This window comes from Amblyomma mixtum, chromosome 3, assembly GCF_055824585.1.
Source record: "Amblyomma mixtum isolate Tamu chromosome 3, ASM5582458v1, whole genome shotgun sequence".
Lineage (NCBI taxonomy): Eukaryota > Metazoa > Arthropoda > Arachnida > Ixodida > Ixodidae > Amblyomma > Amblyomma mixtum.
In genome coordinates, this window is record NC_143014.1 from 341,068,635 (window position 1) to 341,086,962 (window position 18,328).

The following is an 18,328-nucleotide window of genomic DNA, read 5'->3' on the forward strand; positions in this document are numbered from 1 at the left end:
CGGAAGACGGGTGTCCACTGCAGGCATGGGCGTACGACCAAGGTGTGACCACGCTCAACAAGGCAGAGTGGCTGGCGTAGTGAAGCTATTGCTCCAAAAGTACGAGGTGTGCAACGCATGCGAATGGTTGGGTCACCGCAAAGATGTTTGCTCGAACCCTGACACTGTCAAGTGTCGAAGATGCGGAGTGGAATGTCTGGAATTGGGCCATACTTGGGAAGCGAAGTGTCAGCTCTGTGGCAAAAATCACCTCCTCGGCGACAATAAATGCAGGGAAATCTACAGGACTTTCTATCTGACCAAGAAACAGCAGTGGGAGCAAAAAATTGCCCAGCAACAGCAGCAGCAAATATCTGACGGAACTCCCGAAGGCAATTCCAGATGATGGGACACCTGAGGCCGGTGTGGGGATTTCCGTGCTGGGAGCGGAGACTTTCGAACATGGAGCGGGGACTTACCGCGATCAATGCAGACTACCGGCTGGGGCCGTCCAAGCTTCCGTGGCAGCGGGCGATCCGGTTCCGGAGCCAGGGCCAGCTTCAGGAACCCACTGAACCCGTGGGCACTGTTTCGGTAGCCAAGCCTGTCAGGCTAAAAATGAGAAGGATAAGGGAATACGAAATTTAAAGAAGGAAGTTGGTGAACTTAAGGAGGTCATTAAGGAAATCATTCAGGAGCTTCACCAACCTAGACTACAGGCAAATTCAGGGTCCCCCCCCCCGCCTCAGCAGGCATTCCTCTCAAAACGGGCAGCTCAACCTGCACCCCCTCCTCCCCCCCACTCCGGGTTTAAAATGTGGTCAAACCATCCCTGGCTCCGGTAACAGTCAAGGAAAAGATGGTAATTGGGACTGGAGCAATTAGTCCCCCGCCCTTCCCTCCCACAGAAATGGAGGGGTGGGGAGACGGATAAGCTGGTGGCATTAGAACGGACTAGATGCCAAGTTTGAGGCCAGATTCAAAAGAATCAAGATCGGCATGACCGAAATTATGGGTGTTCTAAAACAGGTCTTGTGGCGGGAGCAGTGCAGCACTAGACAAAGAAGAGTGAGGCAAGACACGACACTGAGAGCTGGCATAAAGTGCTCATGTCAGCACCCAACAAGTTAAGAAGCCTGTGCACCAAAGTAAACAGCGAGCAAAGAAAAAAATCAATGCAAGAAAAAGCACCGGACATAACATGTGAATTGTGTGAAACGCATGGTTTATGAAATACCTCTGTCATGCGGACGCATCTACATTGGTCAAACAGAGCGCTGTTTGAATGAACCACTTCAAGAGCACAAAAGATCCCTAAAGGGCGCAGTGAATTAGCAAAACATTGCAGAGAGCATGAATGCGCTCTGCAGCTTAGCAACACAATGGTCATCACGTCATATTCTGATCAACGGAACAGGGAGATTGAAGAAGCCTTCAACATTTGACAAAAGAGTAACGTATATGTCAGCATACCTTCGATAGTGCTTCGTGACAGCGAAATTATTTATCTGCGTGATTTGTCTTAATCTTTTACCCTGTGTACATCTTTTGTGTTTTTTATACTTCTGTCCTTTCCTTCCTGTACGAGCAAGATGTATATAGTCAATGAACGTGCATTAAAAACGTTGTTAGCGTCGTGTCCCACCACTCTCTTCTTTGTCTCGTGCTGCGCTGCTCCTGCCACAAGATCACGCACCAACCAGCCCAACTTTTCACCTTGTCCTAAATCAGATTCAGGAACACCTTAAACACGTGAACGTGGCCACTGCTGCGGAGAGGCAGGCAATAGTTGAAAAAAGATTTGACCAATCCCAATATGGCCAGAACTTCACTAGCAAAAGACTCGACCTTGCGGCAGTGGAACTGCCGAGGGTTCCCACGTATGCGAGCGCTCGTCCTACAGTAGCTCTAACAGGAAATTCAGAATCCTTTAGCCATAGCCCTGCAGGAAGAGGGCAAGGACGTGGTTAAATTTTCATGATATCAAGCGTTTACTAGTGACTGCGGGGAAAAAATCTCGGGCTACTACATTCGTCAAAAGGAAGGGTGGAAAGCAGGCTCCAGCATTTTGGAGCAGGCACGGGAGCAGCAAAAGTCCTATTTTGGAGCAATTTGTAAGCTATTTCGGAGCATTTCGAGCATACTGGCGACATTTAAATGCGTCTGAAAGCAATATTGTTTGCAACTAGTTCAAAAACTGCATAAATATTGATCACGCATCCCACAAGCCAGAATTAATTACAAGGACTGCAATTGTTCTGAAGATATTCGCTAGGGTTCATGAAAAAAAAGAAACGTGGCAGCTACTACAAGCTGTAGCTGCATTACATTAGCTATTAATTTCAGTTCAGAAAAAAAAGAAAACAACATAATGGGGACAGTTTTATTTGTATTAAATAATCCTAAAGCACTTGACTGCAAAAACACCACATATATGGCTATGACACTAGTGGTAAAGTATTAGCCAAGACAATTGAGGTAAACTGTTTCAGGCTGGTTTACTACTCGATGTATAAAAGAAAACAAGTGAAAAATGGATCACAGGTGGTAATTGGCTTGCAGTAAATATAATGACTACAAGCAAAGTTGACTAGAACTAGCTACTGCCATATAAAATACAAAGACCTTGCCATCAAATATTAAAAACAAAACCAGCAACAAGTGTCAGTTCGCTCCTCACAGAAACAAGTATACAAATAGATTGGATACCAAAATTTGTCTAACTCAATCCACTTAATTGCATCATTCCAGTGAGGACTATAAAGAAAAAAGACCTGCACTGTTCGCCCGATTCTGTCACATAACACTGCGCTGAGAATTCGAGCGACAGGACTTGCTTAGTAAGCTTTAAAGCCTTTCAGTTCTGCATAACTTTTTAATAGCAATAACCAAACCATCAAAACAGTGCAGCAGAATTTCGAATATACTATGTCAGGACTGAAAAAAAATAGCCGCCAACCGGTGGATTTTAAAATCAGGAAAATTGCCGCAGCCAAACCAACAAGGAGGGGGCTAACTTGCCCTATTTACTCACATAACTTGCGCCCTCACGTAAATGCACACCCAGAATTTATTACCCAAGCATATATGAAAAAAAAAATTCACCAGCGTGCACACTAGGCAGGCTGTGGAAGTTCGGCGCGAACGCGTACGGCTGTGAAAGGTGCAAGCAGCAAAGGGACGCCGGCCGCGCCACTGTTAAGATGTAACCATACAGAAACATATGATGTAACCACATAATTGGCCAGGCCAAGTCAAAGCAATGTCATAACTGCTGCGCGTGAGGAGCGAGCACGACAGGTAGTGCCGATTCCCTGGCAGCTCCACGTGTAAGAAGTTCGTAATTTGTTGGCTAAATTAGCTCCGGTAAAGAAAATTATATTCGCGTGCCTTTTAGCCCACCCACTTGCGCTGGCGGCTGCTTTCCAGGACAAGGTGTCCGGAATCCAAAACAACCGAACGGCTGGCGGTTTGATTTGCCGCAGGCGGACCTATCGCGAGGACGCAGCTTTAGTGCCGTTTATCTCCACTGGCTCTTGACTGCTGGCTCTGCGATTGTATTGTTGCGCGTTTATTGCTTAGAGCTCCGCATACGGTGCCATACCATCCTGTGGGGACGGGGGTTGCATTAACCTGTATATGGATTTTTTTTTTACCAGCGAGGGGTGCGAGTGGGGGGTCGACGTATGCGCGTTATGACTCCTTGGTATGTGTTTGCGAAATCTCCGCATCTGTTTTTGGAGCCCTAAATTACTGAAATAAAGTGCACAAATTATGCGAGTGAACCTGGTGTCTCGTTGTCCGCACAATAAACACAGCTTACTATGTGAGGTATGTGCATAAAACCGGCCACGCTCAAGTTATATAACCAGATAATAGTTAAAATTCCTTATTTTTACTCATGCTTGTACAAGCCTTTCGTGACAGGCGTGCCGACTACCACGAGCAAACCCAACTGTCGATGTGAATGCGGTTGCCTCATAGCGAGCGCCCAGTGTTGCCCAGCCGACAACAACACTCGGCTAAATTTGGCTCAGTATACCTGCAATGGGCGTAAATTGCCGTTTAGACGCAGCTTGGTGCAGGAGATAAATAGGCGCAGCATGGTGCAATTGGCCCAGCACTTCCACCCCTGAAAGGAATGCAGCGGCAATCGCACACGAAATCAATTCTCCTGACATTGAGATGGTTCTCATCGAAATTCCAAGCCCTATAACAAAGAAGGAAGAGCCATTGCGGAGAGATCCATTGGCAGAATTAGATCGAAGATCTCCGGAGAGATGCACCGCGTGGTCCTTCGCCCCAAAGGCGGTGCAGATCAGCTGATGAAGAAGGCTGGACCCTTCCTAAGAAAGATTTTGGTGGAGGCGGCTGGCCTGACAGTCCTCCCGGAAGACAAGTTTATCGCGAATGTCAAGAACCAGTCTCTGCTCATCGTGACCCCGTCGCTGGAACGCGCTGAAAAATACGAAAGGATTACAAGTCTCAGAGTGGGACAGCAGGCAGTCGAAGCTACTGCTCATGCGGCCATGCCGGAAGGCGGAAAAGGGGTCATCTACGACATCCCGCTCAGCCTGACAACACAAGATATTCACGAGGGCCTCCAAGAAAGCGAGGACATCCGAGGGGCAAGAAGATTAGGAAAGAAGTCAAAGACCGTCTTGATCCTCTTCGAGGGTCCCGAGGTCCCAAGGGAGGTGTGGTTTTTCGGCATAGCCTATCGCTGCAACCTGTATAGAAAGAAGTTTGATGTATGTTATGCCTGCGGAGAGCTCGGCCACCACTCGGACGTGTGCCCTGACACCACCAACGTCCGATGCCGGGGATGCAGAGCCAGCAATCCTGAAGAGGGCCACACCTGTGAGCCCAAATGCTTGCTATGTGGAAAGAACCATGTGCTGGGAGACAACCGGTGTAAGAATCTCTACCGGACACCCCACATCATCAAAGTGCGTCAGGCGGAAAAGATCGCCAAAGATGCTGAGGAAAGGAACCAGAAGCAAGGGCAAGTCAGGGGCAGACCACAAGAAAAAGCAAGTCCCCACCAAAGGACGAGCGGAGATGAAAGCCGGTCCTCTAACGGCACATCTCGACCCAGGAGTGCCTCGCAATCCAGAAGCAGGAGCAGAGAGGCGCCACCTCGATCCCAAAGGGAATCAGGACAAAACTCATGGGCGGAGAAGACCAAGTTCCCGGGGAAGAAGACACCGCCAGGCGAGGCGCCGGTAGCAGGTAGGTCGGTTAGCTTCGCGGGTGTGGTCTCCAACCCAAGTAAAACGCTAGAAGCGCGAGTAGATGAGAACGCAGCAGCCATACGGCTACTAAATGAGAAAATAGATAAAATTTCCGAGGCAATTCATGAACTTGCACAGCAGTTTCAGCAGTTGCAAAAGCTGCAACCGCTACTCAGACCAGCCACCCCGATGGCAATCCGCAAAGCAGGTGACCTCAGTGACTCTGCTGAAAACATCTCTGAAGAGATGAGCGTAGACCAAGTCAGGCCTGCCAAACGAAAGCAGGATGAAACGATAACAGTTGAGAGCCAAATTAAAAGGATAGTAGCAAAGGAAAATGAAAAAATGGAGAAGTCATTCGAAGAGCTCAAACAGCACGGGGACATCCTCGGCGCTAGACTAGAGAACCTCGAGTCGGTAGTGTGCAGACAACTCAAACAGCTGACGAGGCACATCCAAGTCATAGGCCAGGCCTGTAACGTTAACATCCAAATCGATGGCCAATAGCACGTCGAAAATATGGCAATGGAACTGCCGCCATCTTGCCAGGAAACGATCGCTATTGCAACAGTACATCCTCAGCCAGGACTACCCGCCTTTAGCAATTGCAATGCAGGAGACGGGAGGGAACTGGAATATATCGGGATATAAGGGGTACCCTGCTAAGGATGGCAACGACACCAAGGTAGTAACGTATGTTAAAAGCAACATCGCGGTAATCCAACACGACATTGGAAACCAGGAGACGGAGACAGTATGCGTAGAAATTTTAACTGGAAAAAAGAATAGGGGTAGCATATTCCTTCTAAACATTTACAGCCCACCAAAAAAGATGGAAGTAAAATTTGGCCCCATATTCAGAAGGGCAGCTAAACTAGCGGGGAAAAACCCCCTCATCATAATGGGCGATTTCAACGCCCGGCACCAGGAATGGGGTTACGTAAGCAACAATGGCAAGGGTCAAGCCCTACTGGACGATATAGTAGCATCCAATTTCTACATAGCCAATGACATCTCCTGTCCCACGAGGACTGGTAACAGTGCTACAGCGGACACATCTCCCGACCTTACGCTATGTAGGAACGCTGGTATTGTGAAATGGCGGAACCGACAGGAAGATTTGGGTAGCGATCACTTTCTGCTGGAGCTCGAGCTCAGCAGAAAAGTCAGCGTGAAACCTACAACCTACAGGCAAGAGAAGCTTACGGATTGGTATAAATTAGAGCTATCAGAGAAGAACATGAGCATAGTGACATAAGCTGTATCCAGAACTGGACGGCCACGCTGCTTGAGCATGTAGAAAGAGCAACTGAGGAGGTTCAGGTAGATGACTCCCAAGATAGAGTGGACAGCAGGCTCTTCAGCATGTACAAAAGGAAGGAACAGCTAAATAACCAGCTGAAGCGCCAAAGGTGGAACAGAAACCTAAGGAGGGAAATAGCTAGACACAATGTAGAATTAGAAAGGTATGCTCGACAGTTGGAATCTCAGAGATGGGATAATAGATGCGAGGAAATGGAGAAAAGCATGGGAAAATCTAGTACATGGCAGTTGCTCAAATTTCTTATAGACCCAAATAAATCTAAGACGGCTATGAGAACTGAGCAAATAAAAGCTAGGTATAAGTTTAATGGCACAGATGAGCAACTTATTGACACGCTCAAGTCACTGTATATTGCTCCCCATGGGGCCGCTAAATATGACGACTATAAGGGACAACCAAATGAGGAGTTGGGTGCCCCCATATTAATAGCCGAGGTCAGGATGGAACTGCTGAAGCTAAAACGAAGGTCAGCCCCGGGGCTCGACAGAGTAGAAAACAGAATGTTGAGAAATCTGGATGAAGAATCAATAAATAGCCTCACTAGGTATCTCAACCAAGTGTGGAAAGCAGGCGCTGTCCCCGAGGAGTGGAAGAAGGCCAAGATCACGCTTATACACAAGCAGGGCAAACCTCCGAGCTTGGAGAACCTCAGGCCGATCTCACTAACATCATGCGTAGGGAAACTGCTTGAGAAGGTCATCCTGACCAGACTGACCAAATACATGGAGGATAACGGCCTCTGGTCAGATGAAACGGTCGGATTTAGGCCTGGGCTCACCACCCAAGATACAATGCTAAGAGTCTATGGAGATATAGTAGATCAGCTGGACCTGGGCAACCTGAAGGCGATCTTAGGTATAGATCTTAAGAAAGCCTTTGACAATGTCAGCCATGACGCCATCCTTGATGGGCTAAATGAGATAGCTGTAGGAAAAAACACCTATAACTACATCCGATAGTTCCTAAGGGACAGGACTACTATCATTACCTTTCAGGGCATCACATCCGACGAGTTCCCCATGGGATGCAGAGGAACCCCACAAGGGGTTGTCCTCTCCCCATTTCTCTTTAATCTGGTAATGAGGGACCTTCCCCGCAAGCTTAGAGAGATAGAAGGCTTAAACATCAGCCTCTACGCAGATGATGTAAATGTCTGGCTAAACAAAGGAGGTGAATCAGAAATGAAAGAAAAGCTACAGAAGGCAGTGGATATCATTAACGAGCATGCGAAATGCGTGGGTCTCAGCTGCTCTCCGCAAAAGTCGGAGCTATTTGTAGCAATGAGCAAGCGCAGTCAAAGGATACCGGCAATCGAGGTTACACTTGAAAATAGAGCGATACCAATTGTCGAGGAAATAAGAATCCTAGGCATGTATATTAACAGAAAAGGGAAAAACAAAAGTACGCTAGACAAGCTCAAAGCGCAAGCTGAACTTGTCGTCAGAGCCTTCAGAAAGGTACCTAGAAGGGGGGAAGGACTCTCAGAGTCCAGCAAACTAAGACTCACGCAGGCCTTCATCGTTAGCAGGATATGCTACGCAACCCCATTCCTGAAAATAAACAAAACCGAAGAAAAGGCATTAGACACAATCATCAGAAAATGTGTCAAACGAGCACTAGGGCTGCCCATTTCCACGTCCAATGATATACTGGAGAAAATGGGCCTGCATAACAATTGGAGAGAACTGACTGAAGCGGTTAGAACATCGCAAATCGAAAGGCTAACATCCACACCCGCAGGAAGGAAATACCTAGAGCTAGCGAAATGGGCAACCGTAGATAGCACAGTGAACACCAGAACAGATCTGGGAAGAGAAATAAGAGAGCATCTTATTATCGCTCCCATACCTATAAACATGCATCCCATCCACGACAAAGGCAGAAGGAAAAGCAGGGTCGCACAGCTGGCTGCTAAGCTAGGCAAGATGCCACAGGGAACCGTGGCCTACACTGATGCCGCGGTAGGCACGCTAGGAGACACCGTCTCCGTAGCCGTCGGGGACTCAGGCAGAACGTTACGCGTTGTAAGACACCTTGACTTAAAACCCCTTGTGGCGGAGGAGGTTGCAATAGCGATCGCTCTAACTCAGCCAGGTACCAAATACGTAGTAAGCGACTGCAAAGCTGCAATTAGAAATTACAGCAAGGGACGCATCCATGAAATGGCGGCTAAATATCTATAAGACTTTATCCCAGCCCACAATATTCTAATTATCTGGACCCCAGCCCACTCGGGTCTGGTTGGAAACGAGGCCGCCCACAGGCTCGCCCGCTCCTCTTTACCCCGGGGAGCCGTGGACACCTCATACGAATTCAGCACTAAAGAGGAAACCAATACCTTTAATAGCATCACAGACATTCAGAAAAAGAACAAAAGGATCTATCCTCCTCCGGATAGATCGCTTAGCTCGGCTGAGGCCTATGACTGGAGAAGACTCCAAGCTAGAAACTTCGCATCCCCACTCTGGAGGAGCTGGACAGGAGGTGACACGAGGGAGGATGCGGAGGTGTGCGAGTTCTGCGGGCATACCGCTACACTCGAACACATACTATGGAGATGCCCCAGTGCCCCAGGATATGGCAGAATCAATAATGCAGAGGAATGGGAGACCATACTCAGAACTGCCGACCTAAGCATACAACGATACGCTACCCGCCTGGCAGCAGAAGCTGCGCGACTATATCGTTGCTAGTCTTCCAGCTGCGATGCTGCCCCTCCCCGGACGCCTGCGTGCGGACCCGGAGGGGCACGGGTCTTCTTCTGGCAGAAATAAAGTTTCTTCACTCACTCACTCACTCATCGAAATTCGCATGGGTAGGAAGGAGGAGCAATGTATTTTCCTCCTAAAGATTCACAGCACCCCCATCAGCACAAGGTTAGGTTGAGGGCCCTCTTTCGCAAAGCGATCAAGGTGGCAGGAACCAATCTCCTGCTAACTGTAAGGAACTTTAATGCGGACTACCAACAGTGGTGATACAATATGCATGACCTGGAGGGAAGGCAGCTGTGGGAAGACTTTCACAAACTGGGCCTCGCCCTGCAAACAGACCTGGGCTGTCCGACCAGGGTGAGCAACAGCGTGAGCATCGGCACTACCCCACACCTAACCTACACGAAAAGCGTAGAGGAGGAGGTGGAAAGGCTGGCAGGTTAGATGCCCAGTAAACCATAAAATGTCGCATTGACATCAGCGAGATATTTACGTTCGACATTAGACACCTCCACCAGACCTCCAGCTTAGTACCGTTTACCAAAAATCCACGTACCTACAACACCAAAATTCGTGTCCAGTTCAAGGTATAGTACCTTGTGCAGACATCCAGCTCGATATTTACCAGATATTTGTGCATAGTGTAAGCATGCCCAGTCAACGTAGTCTAGACATCTATATAAAGAGTATATGACTACACATAGACCAATAATTTCTCTTAAATACTGCAGTTGTAATAAGTGAAAAATTCTGCATTACAAAAATTGTTGACGTCCTCATCCTACTATTCTTCGGGTCATCTCTTGCCTACAGGCTTCCACTATAGCATGCTATGATAATGCTAACAATGCAAAGAGCATTATGTTGCAAGAGCATTATGTTCACAGTGCCAGCGGACTGTCACGGGAAAAAAATGCTCAAGGGACAGTGGAATGAAGACCTTATATTTTTGTAATGCAGCACATAAATCATGGGTGCTTGCAACCCATGCTTTACACAATTACGCACGATTTACGAACAAAAAAGTCGAACTGCAAAGTCAGTCTTTCGCCGCTGCATTTTGCTGGGCATTCCTTGTTTCGCTGGGCGTTCCTTCTTCATCTTCGTCCCTGGATGTGGATTCACAGTTACTGCATAATTTCCTTTCCTCAAATTGATTTTGAATTGAATTGAATTGAATTGGCTTTTTATTTGCAGGAAACAATACAGATGAATCCCTGCGGGTGGCGTAAGGCTAAAGGCTTAGAAGCCTGACGAGGCCTTAGCCCCCTCACATCAGTTACAGCCTGCAGCAGCAGACACACATTTTCTGAATTTAAGCATGTACGCGGTTGCAATAGGATAACATGTTCACGCTTTTCAATTTCAACACAATGAATATGAGAAATACACAGTACAATGCAGCAATATAACTAAAGTGCAGTTCAAAAGTTTTGAACAGGAATGACGGTACATAGGCATCAATGTACACATGAAAAGAAACTAAGCCATAACTTGCGTACGTTGCGTACAAACTGCAAGTTTCTAATAACACAATTGAACAGAAGTGAGTATTAGCGTATATCATAGTCTAACAAAGAGCAGTACGAAAGGGAAAACAAAAGAACAAAATTAGAATAATAGTTGCAAATGCATGATAACCATGTAGTAGATGTTTACTGTATTTGTAATGCGTTTATGGTTCTAAAATTGTATTTGAGGAAAATAGGAATGCTCGATAATTTCGTTTGAAGGCTCTGAATGGTTGGCTGAAGTCAACATAAGATTCGTGTATGTTAAGCAGTCTAACTATTTCTTCATTACAGCCCCTCTTTCTCTTTCTTCTTCCACTCCCACTTCCTCCCTTCCTCTCCAAACGGATGACGGGTGTCCACTGCAGCCACGGGCATACAGCTGAGGTGCAACCATGCTTGACGAGGAGAAGTGGCTGGCGTAGTGAAGCTATCGCTTCAAAACACAATTGCATTTTTTCCTTGACCCATGCCGGCTTTATTTCAACTACGATGTTATTAACTTAAGTTAAAAACATCCTAGTCAAAATAACAAAACAGGCATGGGCAGCGCAAGTAACGTGAAGGCAGCTACCAATTGTCATAAAGGGTAATGGGCTGAATTCAGAGAAAGCAAGCACAACAGAGGGGGTCAGGTCAGGTGGGCAGGTGAGGTTTGGAGGTTTGCTGGGATAGGGTGGCTGCCGCTAGCACAGGACAGGGTTAACTGGGGAAATTTTTGGCCAGCAGTGGACATTGGCTGGTGATTTTTGGTCATTGGCTGGTGGTTTACTCTCAAGAAAGATGAGGTAACACATACCAGTAGTTAGTTATCATTGCTAGTGCAACTAACAGTTTTAGCATATTTTTGAGAAAAATTAAATCCAAAAAATTGAATTGAACCAATTACTGTACTTTAAATAGTTGGATACATTGAATAAAACATGCTTAATAAAAAAAAAGGTTATAATCCTGGCTGCTGATTTATAAAAAAAAATTTTTAGTGTGGCCTTGCACATTAAGCTGAGATAGCTTGCTTTGGCTGTAGCGCAAGGTATAAAAGTAAGAATAGTAACGATAGGATATGATAGGATAACTTTATTCAGCTCTAGCACAAGTGCTTTTATGCGATCAGATGAGTCCATCTGCAGCGGTCGGTTGCCCCTATTCCAAGGCTCCGCTGGATGCTGCCGTCAGCTGAACTCGCCATATCAAACCGATCTGGTCATTGTGGCAGTCACTGGAGAGCGGACCCTCTCATTGCTCCGCACTTCGGTTTGGTATAACTGGGACGACGTCGACTTTTTGACATGCCCATGTTATGTGATACAGTGTAGGTTTTTCATGGCACCACGGACAATTGTGTGCGTAAAGTGTGGGGTGAATTTTACTTAGTGTGTTTAGATTTGGATATGACCCCGTTTGAAGTTGTCTCCATGTGACAGCCTCCTCTTTGTTTAAAGATTTGTGCGGTGGTGGGTACCGCATCCTGCTGCCTTTGTAGTTTTTGAGTATGGCCGAGTATTCCCGAGGTACTGGCAGGGATTCCTCGAGGTCTTCCTCGGTAGTTAGTATATCCTCGAGCTAGCCTGTCCGCCTCTTGGTTTCCTGCCACCCCCGTGTGCCCCGGTACCCAGATGATCGTATGTTTGATCGGCTTGTGTGGCTTTGCATGTGTTTGTTGCGTCTTGCAGTCTACAGAGTGGAGTATGCAGAGCGCTCTGTGACCAACTCTGCCGCAAAGATAGTTGCGGCAGGCTGCTTGTGAATCAGTAAGAATTGTCAGTGACCGCCCAGTCCGATAGCCCTCCACTGCCGCTAGAGCGATGGCCACTTCTCCAGCCTCAGCTATCGTGCAGTCTTGCAGGGAGGCGCTGGCAATCTCGTGTAATTCCGAGTTGACTACAGTTGCCACTGCGTTGTTGCTGCCTTGTCCGCTTGTCATCGCGTATGTGGCAGCGTCCACATACACTGTTGTATCCTGGGATGCGTGTGTTTTCTGTAAGCGGTCGGCCACTCTGCGGTCTCTGTGTAGGTTAGGGTCCATGTTTCTTGGTATTGGTGCCACCTTGAGCGTGCTGTGGTTCTCATCGGGGATCGTTTCAGTTCTCAATATTTCTCGAATTTGCCCGGTGTAGCCCAGTTTCTGTAAAAGAACTCTGCCTGTGGGGGTCTGCTGTAGTCTGCGCATTTGGGCAACATTCTGCGCTTCCCGTAATTCCTCGAACATGTTGTGCAGTCCCAAGGCTAAGAGCTTTTCAGTTGAGGTGTTATGGGGCAGTCGAAGCGCGGTTTTATACGCTTTGCGTAAAATCGTGTCCGCGTGTTGTATTTCACTCTTGATATTACTGTAGTATGAGAGGCTGTATGTCGCCCGGCTGACCGCTAGGCTCCTGACCAGCTTGAGTGTGTCTTCTTCTCACATGCCGTGGAGTCTATGTGAGATGTCCGTAATCATGCGGGCCACTTGGAGTGTAGATGCCTTTAATAGCGCAAGGGTATGAGTACAGCGTTGATTTGACTGTATCCACATCTTTAGTACTCATATGAGTGTCTTCTCTGGTATTGGTTCTCCTTCGAGGTAGACTTGTAGTCGAAGTTCTTTACTGATTGGGACTGTTCGGCTCGGTTTTCCTCTCCAAGCCCGTAAGAGCTCAGATTTTTCGGTCAAGCATGCTAGCCCTCTTGCTTTGACGTAGTTTTGAATGCTGGTGGCCACTTGTAGCCTATCCTCTTTCTCGCCGAGTGAGCCAGTGTTAGTCCATATTGTGATGTTGTCGGCATAAATGGCATGGTGGATGTCGTCGATTTCTTTTAGTTGCTTCGCCAGTCCGATCATGGCCATGTTGAATAGCGTGGGTGAAATGACCGACCCTTGAGATGTTCCCTTGTTAGGCGTTCGAAACTTCTCGGACCGAAGTTCTCCTATACCGATCGTTGCAGTTCTGTTTGATAGAAATGCTTTGACGAAGCTGTGGATCCTGCGCCCGCAGTTCAGGTCGTCCAGGCCCATAAGGATTGCTTTGTGGCTCACATTGTCAAAAGCCCCTTTGATGTCTAGGGCCATTATTACGTTTTCTCCGTCCCTAGGAATGTTCCGAAGTACACCTTCATATAATTGAAGGAGTACGTCTTGAGCTGATAATTTTGCCCTAAAGCCGAACATCCTGTGAGGGATCAATTCGTTGTCTTCCATGTAGTTTTGAGGTCTCTGCGTTACCACTCGCTCGTATAGTTTTCCCAGGCATGACGTAAGCGAGATCGGCCTGAGGTTTTCTATCTGCAGTTTCTTGCCTGGCTTGGGTATCATCACCACTTCGGCATGTTTCCACTTCTCGGGGACATTTTCAGCTTCCCAATGTTTGTTGAGAAAGTCTGTCAGTTCAGCGACCAGTGCATCGCTGAGGTTGCGGATGAGTGCATTGTTTATTTTATCTGCACCCGTGGCCGTATTTCTGGTGGTGTTTCACATGGCCACGCAGACCTCTTCTTGTGTGATGGGTCTGTCCAGATCAGCGTTATCGTCTCCCCTGTACTCCCCTGTAATGGACTTCGTGTATCCTTAGAGCGGTCCTCGATCCGACTAAGACAAAACCTGAAAACAATAAATCCATATACCGGTTGATTCACCAGTTCGAGGGCACTGACTCGGAACTCCTCGACAGACTGCGTGCCAAATGCTTTGGTAGCACGAACCCACCGACCTCTACAGAATAGTAATGAAATAACATTGCGAATCCTGACCAAAGTGACTGGCATTTTAAACCACCTGCGTCCAGTTGAGTCAGAAATCTGATGGGTGTGCATTCAGATTTGCCTTTACTACTTTCAATATTTTTTCTTCTATTTAGGCATGATAATGTTTCCATGAAGCAAGCACGAACACACATGCAAAAATACAGGCAGCGCTGGCCATGCCACCTATTTGTAGTCAACAGCAATTTTCAACTTTAAATGCAGTAAGGCAACACATAATATCGAATGATTGAAAAATATGGAATTCTTAAATCATATCTCACTTACATTCCCAGGACGTCGCATGTAATATCTATGAGGAGTCTAGATTAAGGCATATATAATGTCGTGGGTACGTCTCCAGATTTTCCACGAAAAAAGATTGGTGAATAAGACGTCTCAGAGATTATGCCTCGGTACATTGACATTTAGACTTAATCCCGACATCTCTTGGAGGTTTGTGGCTTGCTGGGCTGTAGATCAAACCAGTTTGCATGGAAGAGATTAGCTGGAGAAACGCCGAGCTCAACTTTGAGAGTGATCACTACGTCCTCACATTAACCCTTATACGGGGAGTGAAACTAAGACACGAAAAGAAACCCAGCGTAACTGAATGGTATAAATTCAGGCAAATCAGGGAAACCTCCGCTGTAGGGGGAACGTGGGGCTAATCCCTATACCGGCCAAACCTCACAAATTTGGCCATCTCAGACCCATTTCCCTAACTTTGTGCATAGGAAAGCTTATGGAACGCGTGATTCCGGCCAGACTGATGTGCTACGTGGAGCAGAAAGACCTTTGGCTGCAAGAGATGGTCGGGTTCTGGCCGGGCTTGTGCATGCAAGGCCTGATGCTTCCTTTACAACACAACTGCATGAATTCAAGGTCCAAACACGCGAAGGTAATTCTAGATTTAGATCTAACCAAAGCCTTCAACAATGTTAAGCATGCGGCAATCCTTGTGGGGCTTCAGGAGATGTAGGGGTCGGCGAGACGACATATAATTACATCAAGTATTTCCTATCAAACAGCACGTTCTACCCATTCATAAATCCGGAGATACAAACTCACCCTCCAACTATCGACCCATTTCACTTACCAGTACGTCATGCAAAATCATGGAGCACATTGTAGCAAAACACTTAAAGCACTTTCTGGAGACCGAAAACTTATTATCACCCCATTAACATGGCTTTCTTTGTGGCTTATCAACTGTCACCCAACTAACAGAGGTTGTGCATGACCTAGCCCTTAGTATTGACGAGTGCAGTCAAACAGATATAATACCACTAGATTTCTCTAAAGCATTTGACAGTGTCAGCCACAGCAAACTAATATCAAAACTACGTATCATAATTGGAGATAGCCAAGTGTTACACTGGATCACGGATTTTTTGACAAACCGCTCACAATTTGTAACTTCCGAACAAGTTCAATCAAGACCAGTTGCCGTTACATCAGGAGTCCCGCAGGGATCTGTTCTAGGACCAGTGTTGTTTTTAGTTTTCATCAGTGATATTACCAACAATATTGACTGTAACATAAAACTTTTCGCTGATGATTGCATTCTGTACAAAACGATAAAAAATCCTGAAGACTACCTCATGCTAAGCAGCTCTCTTAAAAAATTGTTGAATGGTGTAACACCTGGCAGATGACGTTAAACAATAAAAAACCGTTTGCATGACAGTCACCAGGAAAAAACAGCCATATAACTATGACTACAGTATCAATGATTCAACGCTTTCAAGGGTCTCTGAACATAAATACCTAGGGTTAACTTTAACTTCCGACCTAAGATGGGACGTGCATATCGCCAATGTTACCTTTGCTGCCTTGTGAAAGCTGTTCTTCCTTAGAAGATGCTTACGTTTGGCCCCTCAAAATACCAAGCTTTTTGCCTACACTACCCTCGTAAGGCCAATCTTAGAATATGCAAGCACTGTTTGGTTCCTGCATTCTATTACTAACATCACTCGGCTTGAGAGAGTGCAACAAAAAGCTTTAAGATTCATTCATAACAAATACAAACACTCTGACTCCCCTACCAATCTTGCCGCATCATCTGGCCTTCCATCACTATCATCTAGGGCAAAAGAATCCCGCTTGAAGTTTTTATATCAGTTATTACACAACACCTACAGTATAAATGTGTCTAAATATGCATCCTTCTCACAGTCACGACAATCCCGGCACAAGCATGTGCACACACTGACTGAATACTCATGCCGAACGAACACACTCAAGCATTCTTTCTTTCCTTTAGCCATCAGCGAATGGAATCAGCTCGATCCATCGATTACCATGTCGGACTCACTATCTTCCTTCACCTCAAGATTAGTAGAATGCAACAAGAATCAGTAAAGTACCAACAGTCGTACATTTTACCAGATGACTGCCCAACAGCTACTTATTGACATTTCTTGACATGTTATTTTTAAGGATGATTGCATGTCTATTGCCACCCGTTACCTTCTTTTTCGCTTTCTTCTAGTTTCTATTGCAAAATACTTCTAATACTAGCATGTTTGCTGGAATGAACGACTCCTGCTGTACTTGATTTCTTTTTGTTACAGTTCTGAATCTTCAAGGTATTCTTTGCTAACCTGCCTACTAATAGTTATGTAACACTTATGTAAGAGTTCTCATTTTTGTTGATCTGCTTGTAATTTATCTGTATTGTACTGAACTCTATATTGTACTGATTGCCCACCTGCTACGGTCTCTTACTGAGACTGGCAGTATTGTAAATAAATAAATAAATAAAACTAAAATTTCAGGACCTAGAATCCAACACTGTCCAACTGCAGGAAGTAAGGACATGCCGCAGGGCTCGGTGCTCTCTTCCTATTTAACGTCTTGATGAGGGGCTTTCCCGCCGCCCTCAGGGACATAGAAGGCCTAAAATTTAGCATGTACGTGGATGACATTCACATTTGGATGAACAGTGGCAGTGACGGCAGGATACAAGAGCGCCTTCACGCAGCAGCAGACACTGCAGTGTCCTACACAGCCAAAAGGGGCCTTGCGTGTTCCCCGCAAAAATCCAAACTCTTCATATACAGTCCGAAAGCGCTCCTGGTGCATGTGCGACTAAAATTTCGAAATTAAGTTTGAGGGCAAAACCGTGTCGAAAGTCAATCAAATCAGGATCTTTGGACTCTTAATCCAAGAGGATGGGTATAACGAAGGAACTATCAAGAAGCTCAGCAGCTACGCTGTGCAAGTAACGGGTATCTTCAGGAGGGTCCCGCTCAAGGGCAGATGCCTCAAAGGATGTAGCCTCCTGAAATTGATGCAGGCATATATCACCAGCAGAATGTGCTATGCTACGTCATTCCTCATATAGGGTAATTGAGAAAGATAGCATCGACGCACTTGTTAGTTGTCGCATCAAGAGGGCGCTGGGCTAACCTATCTCCACCTCTACAGACCGCCTGATGGAAATGGGGGTGCATAATAGTTGGACTGAACTCGCCAAGGCGGTTCGAATCGCCCAGCTTGAAAGACTGAGTACAGTGAGTACAGGCTGGACCATTCTGGAGTGGGTCAGCCAAAAAATCAATAGGGGTATATGCGACAAGGTCGCCCAACCGCCACAGTGTCGTGAGAATATCATAGTTCCCCCCTCCCCTGCAACATGCACCCTGAACACCATGAGCAAAAGCGGGACAAGAGGCCAGAGGCAGTGGCTAAAAAGGCCGGGAAATTTAGGGTAGGAGAGGTAGCTTACGTAGATGCAGCAAGTGCCAGGTTGGGGGCAGCAGTCGCCTCGGTTGTCGATGGCCAAGGTGCACCAATAGCTGCCGCCTGCATTAAGAGTAGAAAGGTAGATACGGCTGAGGAGGTTGCAAT

At 46.6% G+C, this 18,328-nt stretch overlaps 1 long non-coding RNA gene across 1 annotated transcript in view; it reads right to left on the bottom strand.

Annotated features, from left to right (window-relative positions):
• Positions 1–456: 456 nt before the first annotated feature.
• Positions 457–18,328, bottom strand: part of LOC149356143 (uncharacterized) — a 30,194-nt gene continuing 12,322 nt past the window's right edge. The window contains exons 2-3 of the long non-coding RNA XR_016291624.1: positions 18,207–18,283; positions 457–591 (exon numbers count right to left, since the gene is read on the bottom strand). This is a non-coding gene — a long non-coding RNA (uncharacterized LOC149356143). The remainder of the gene's footprint in view (positions 592–18,206; positions 18,284–18,328) is intronic.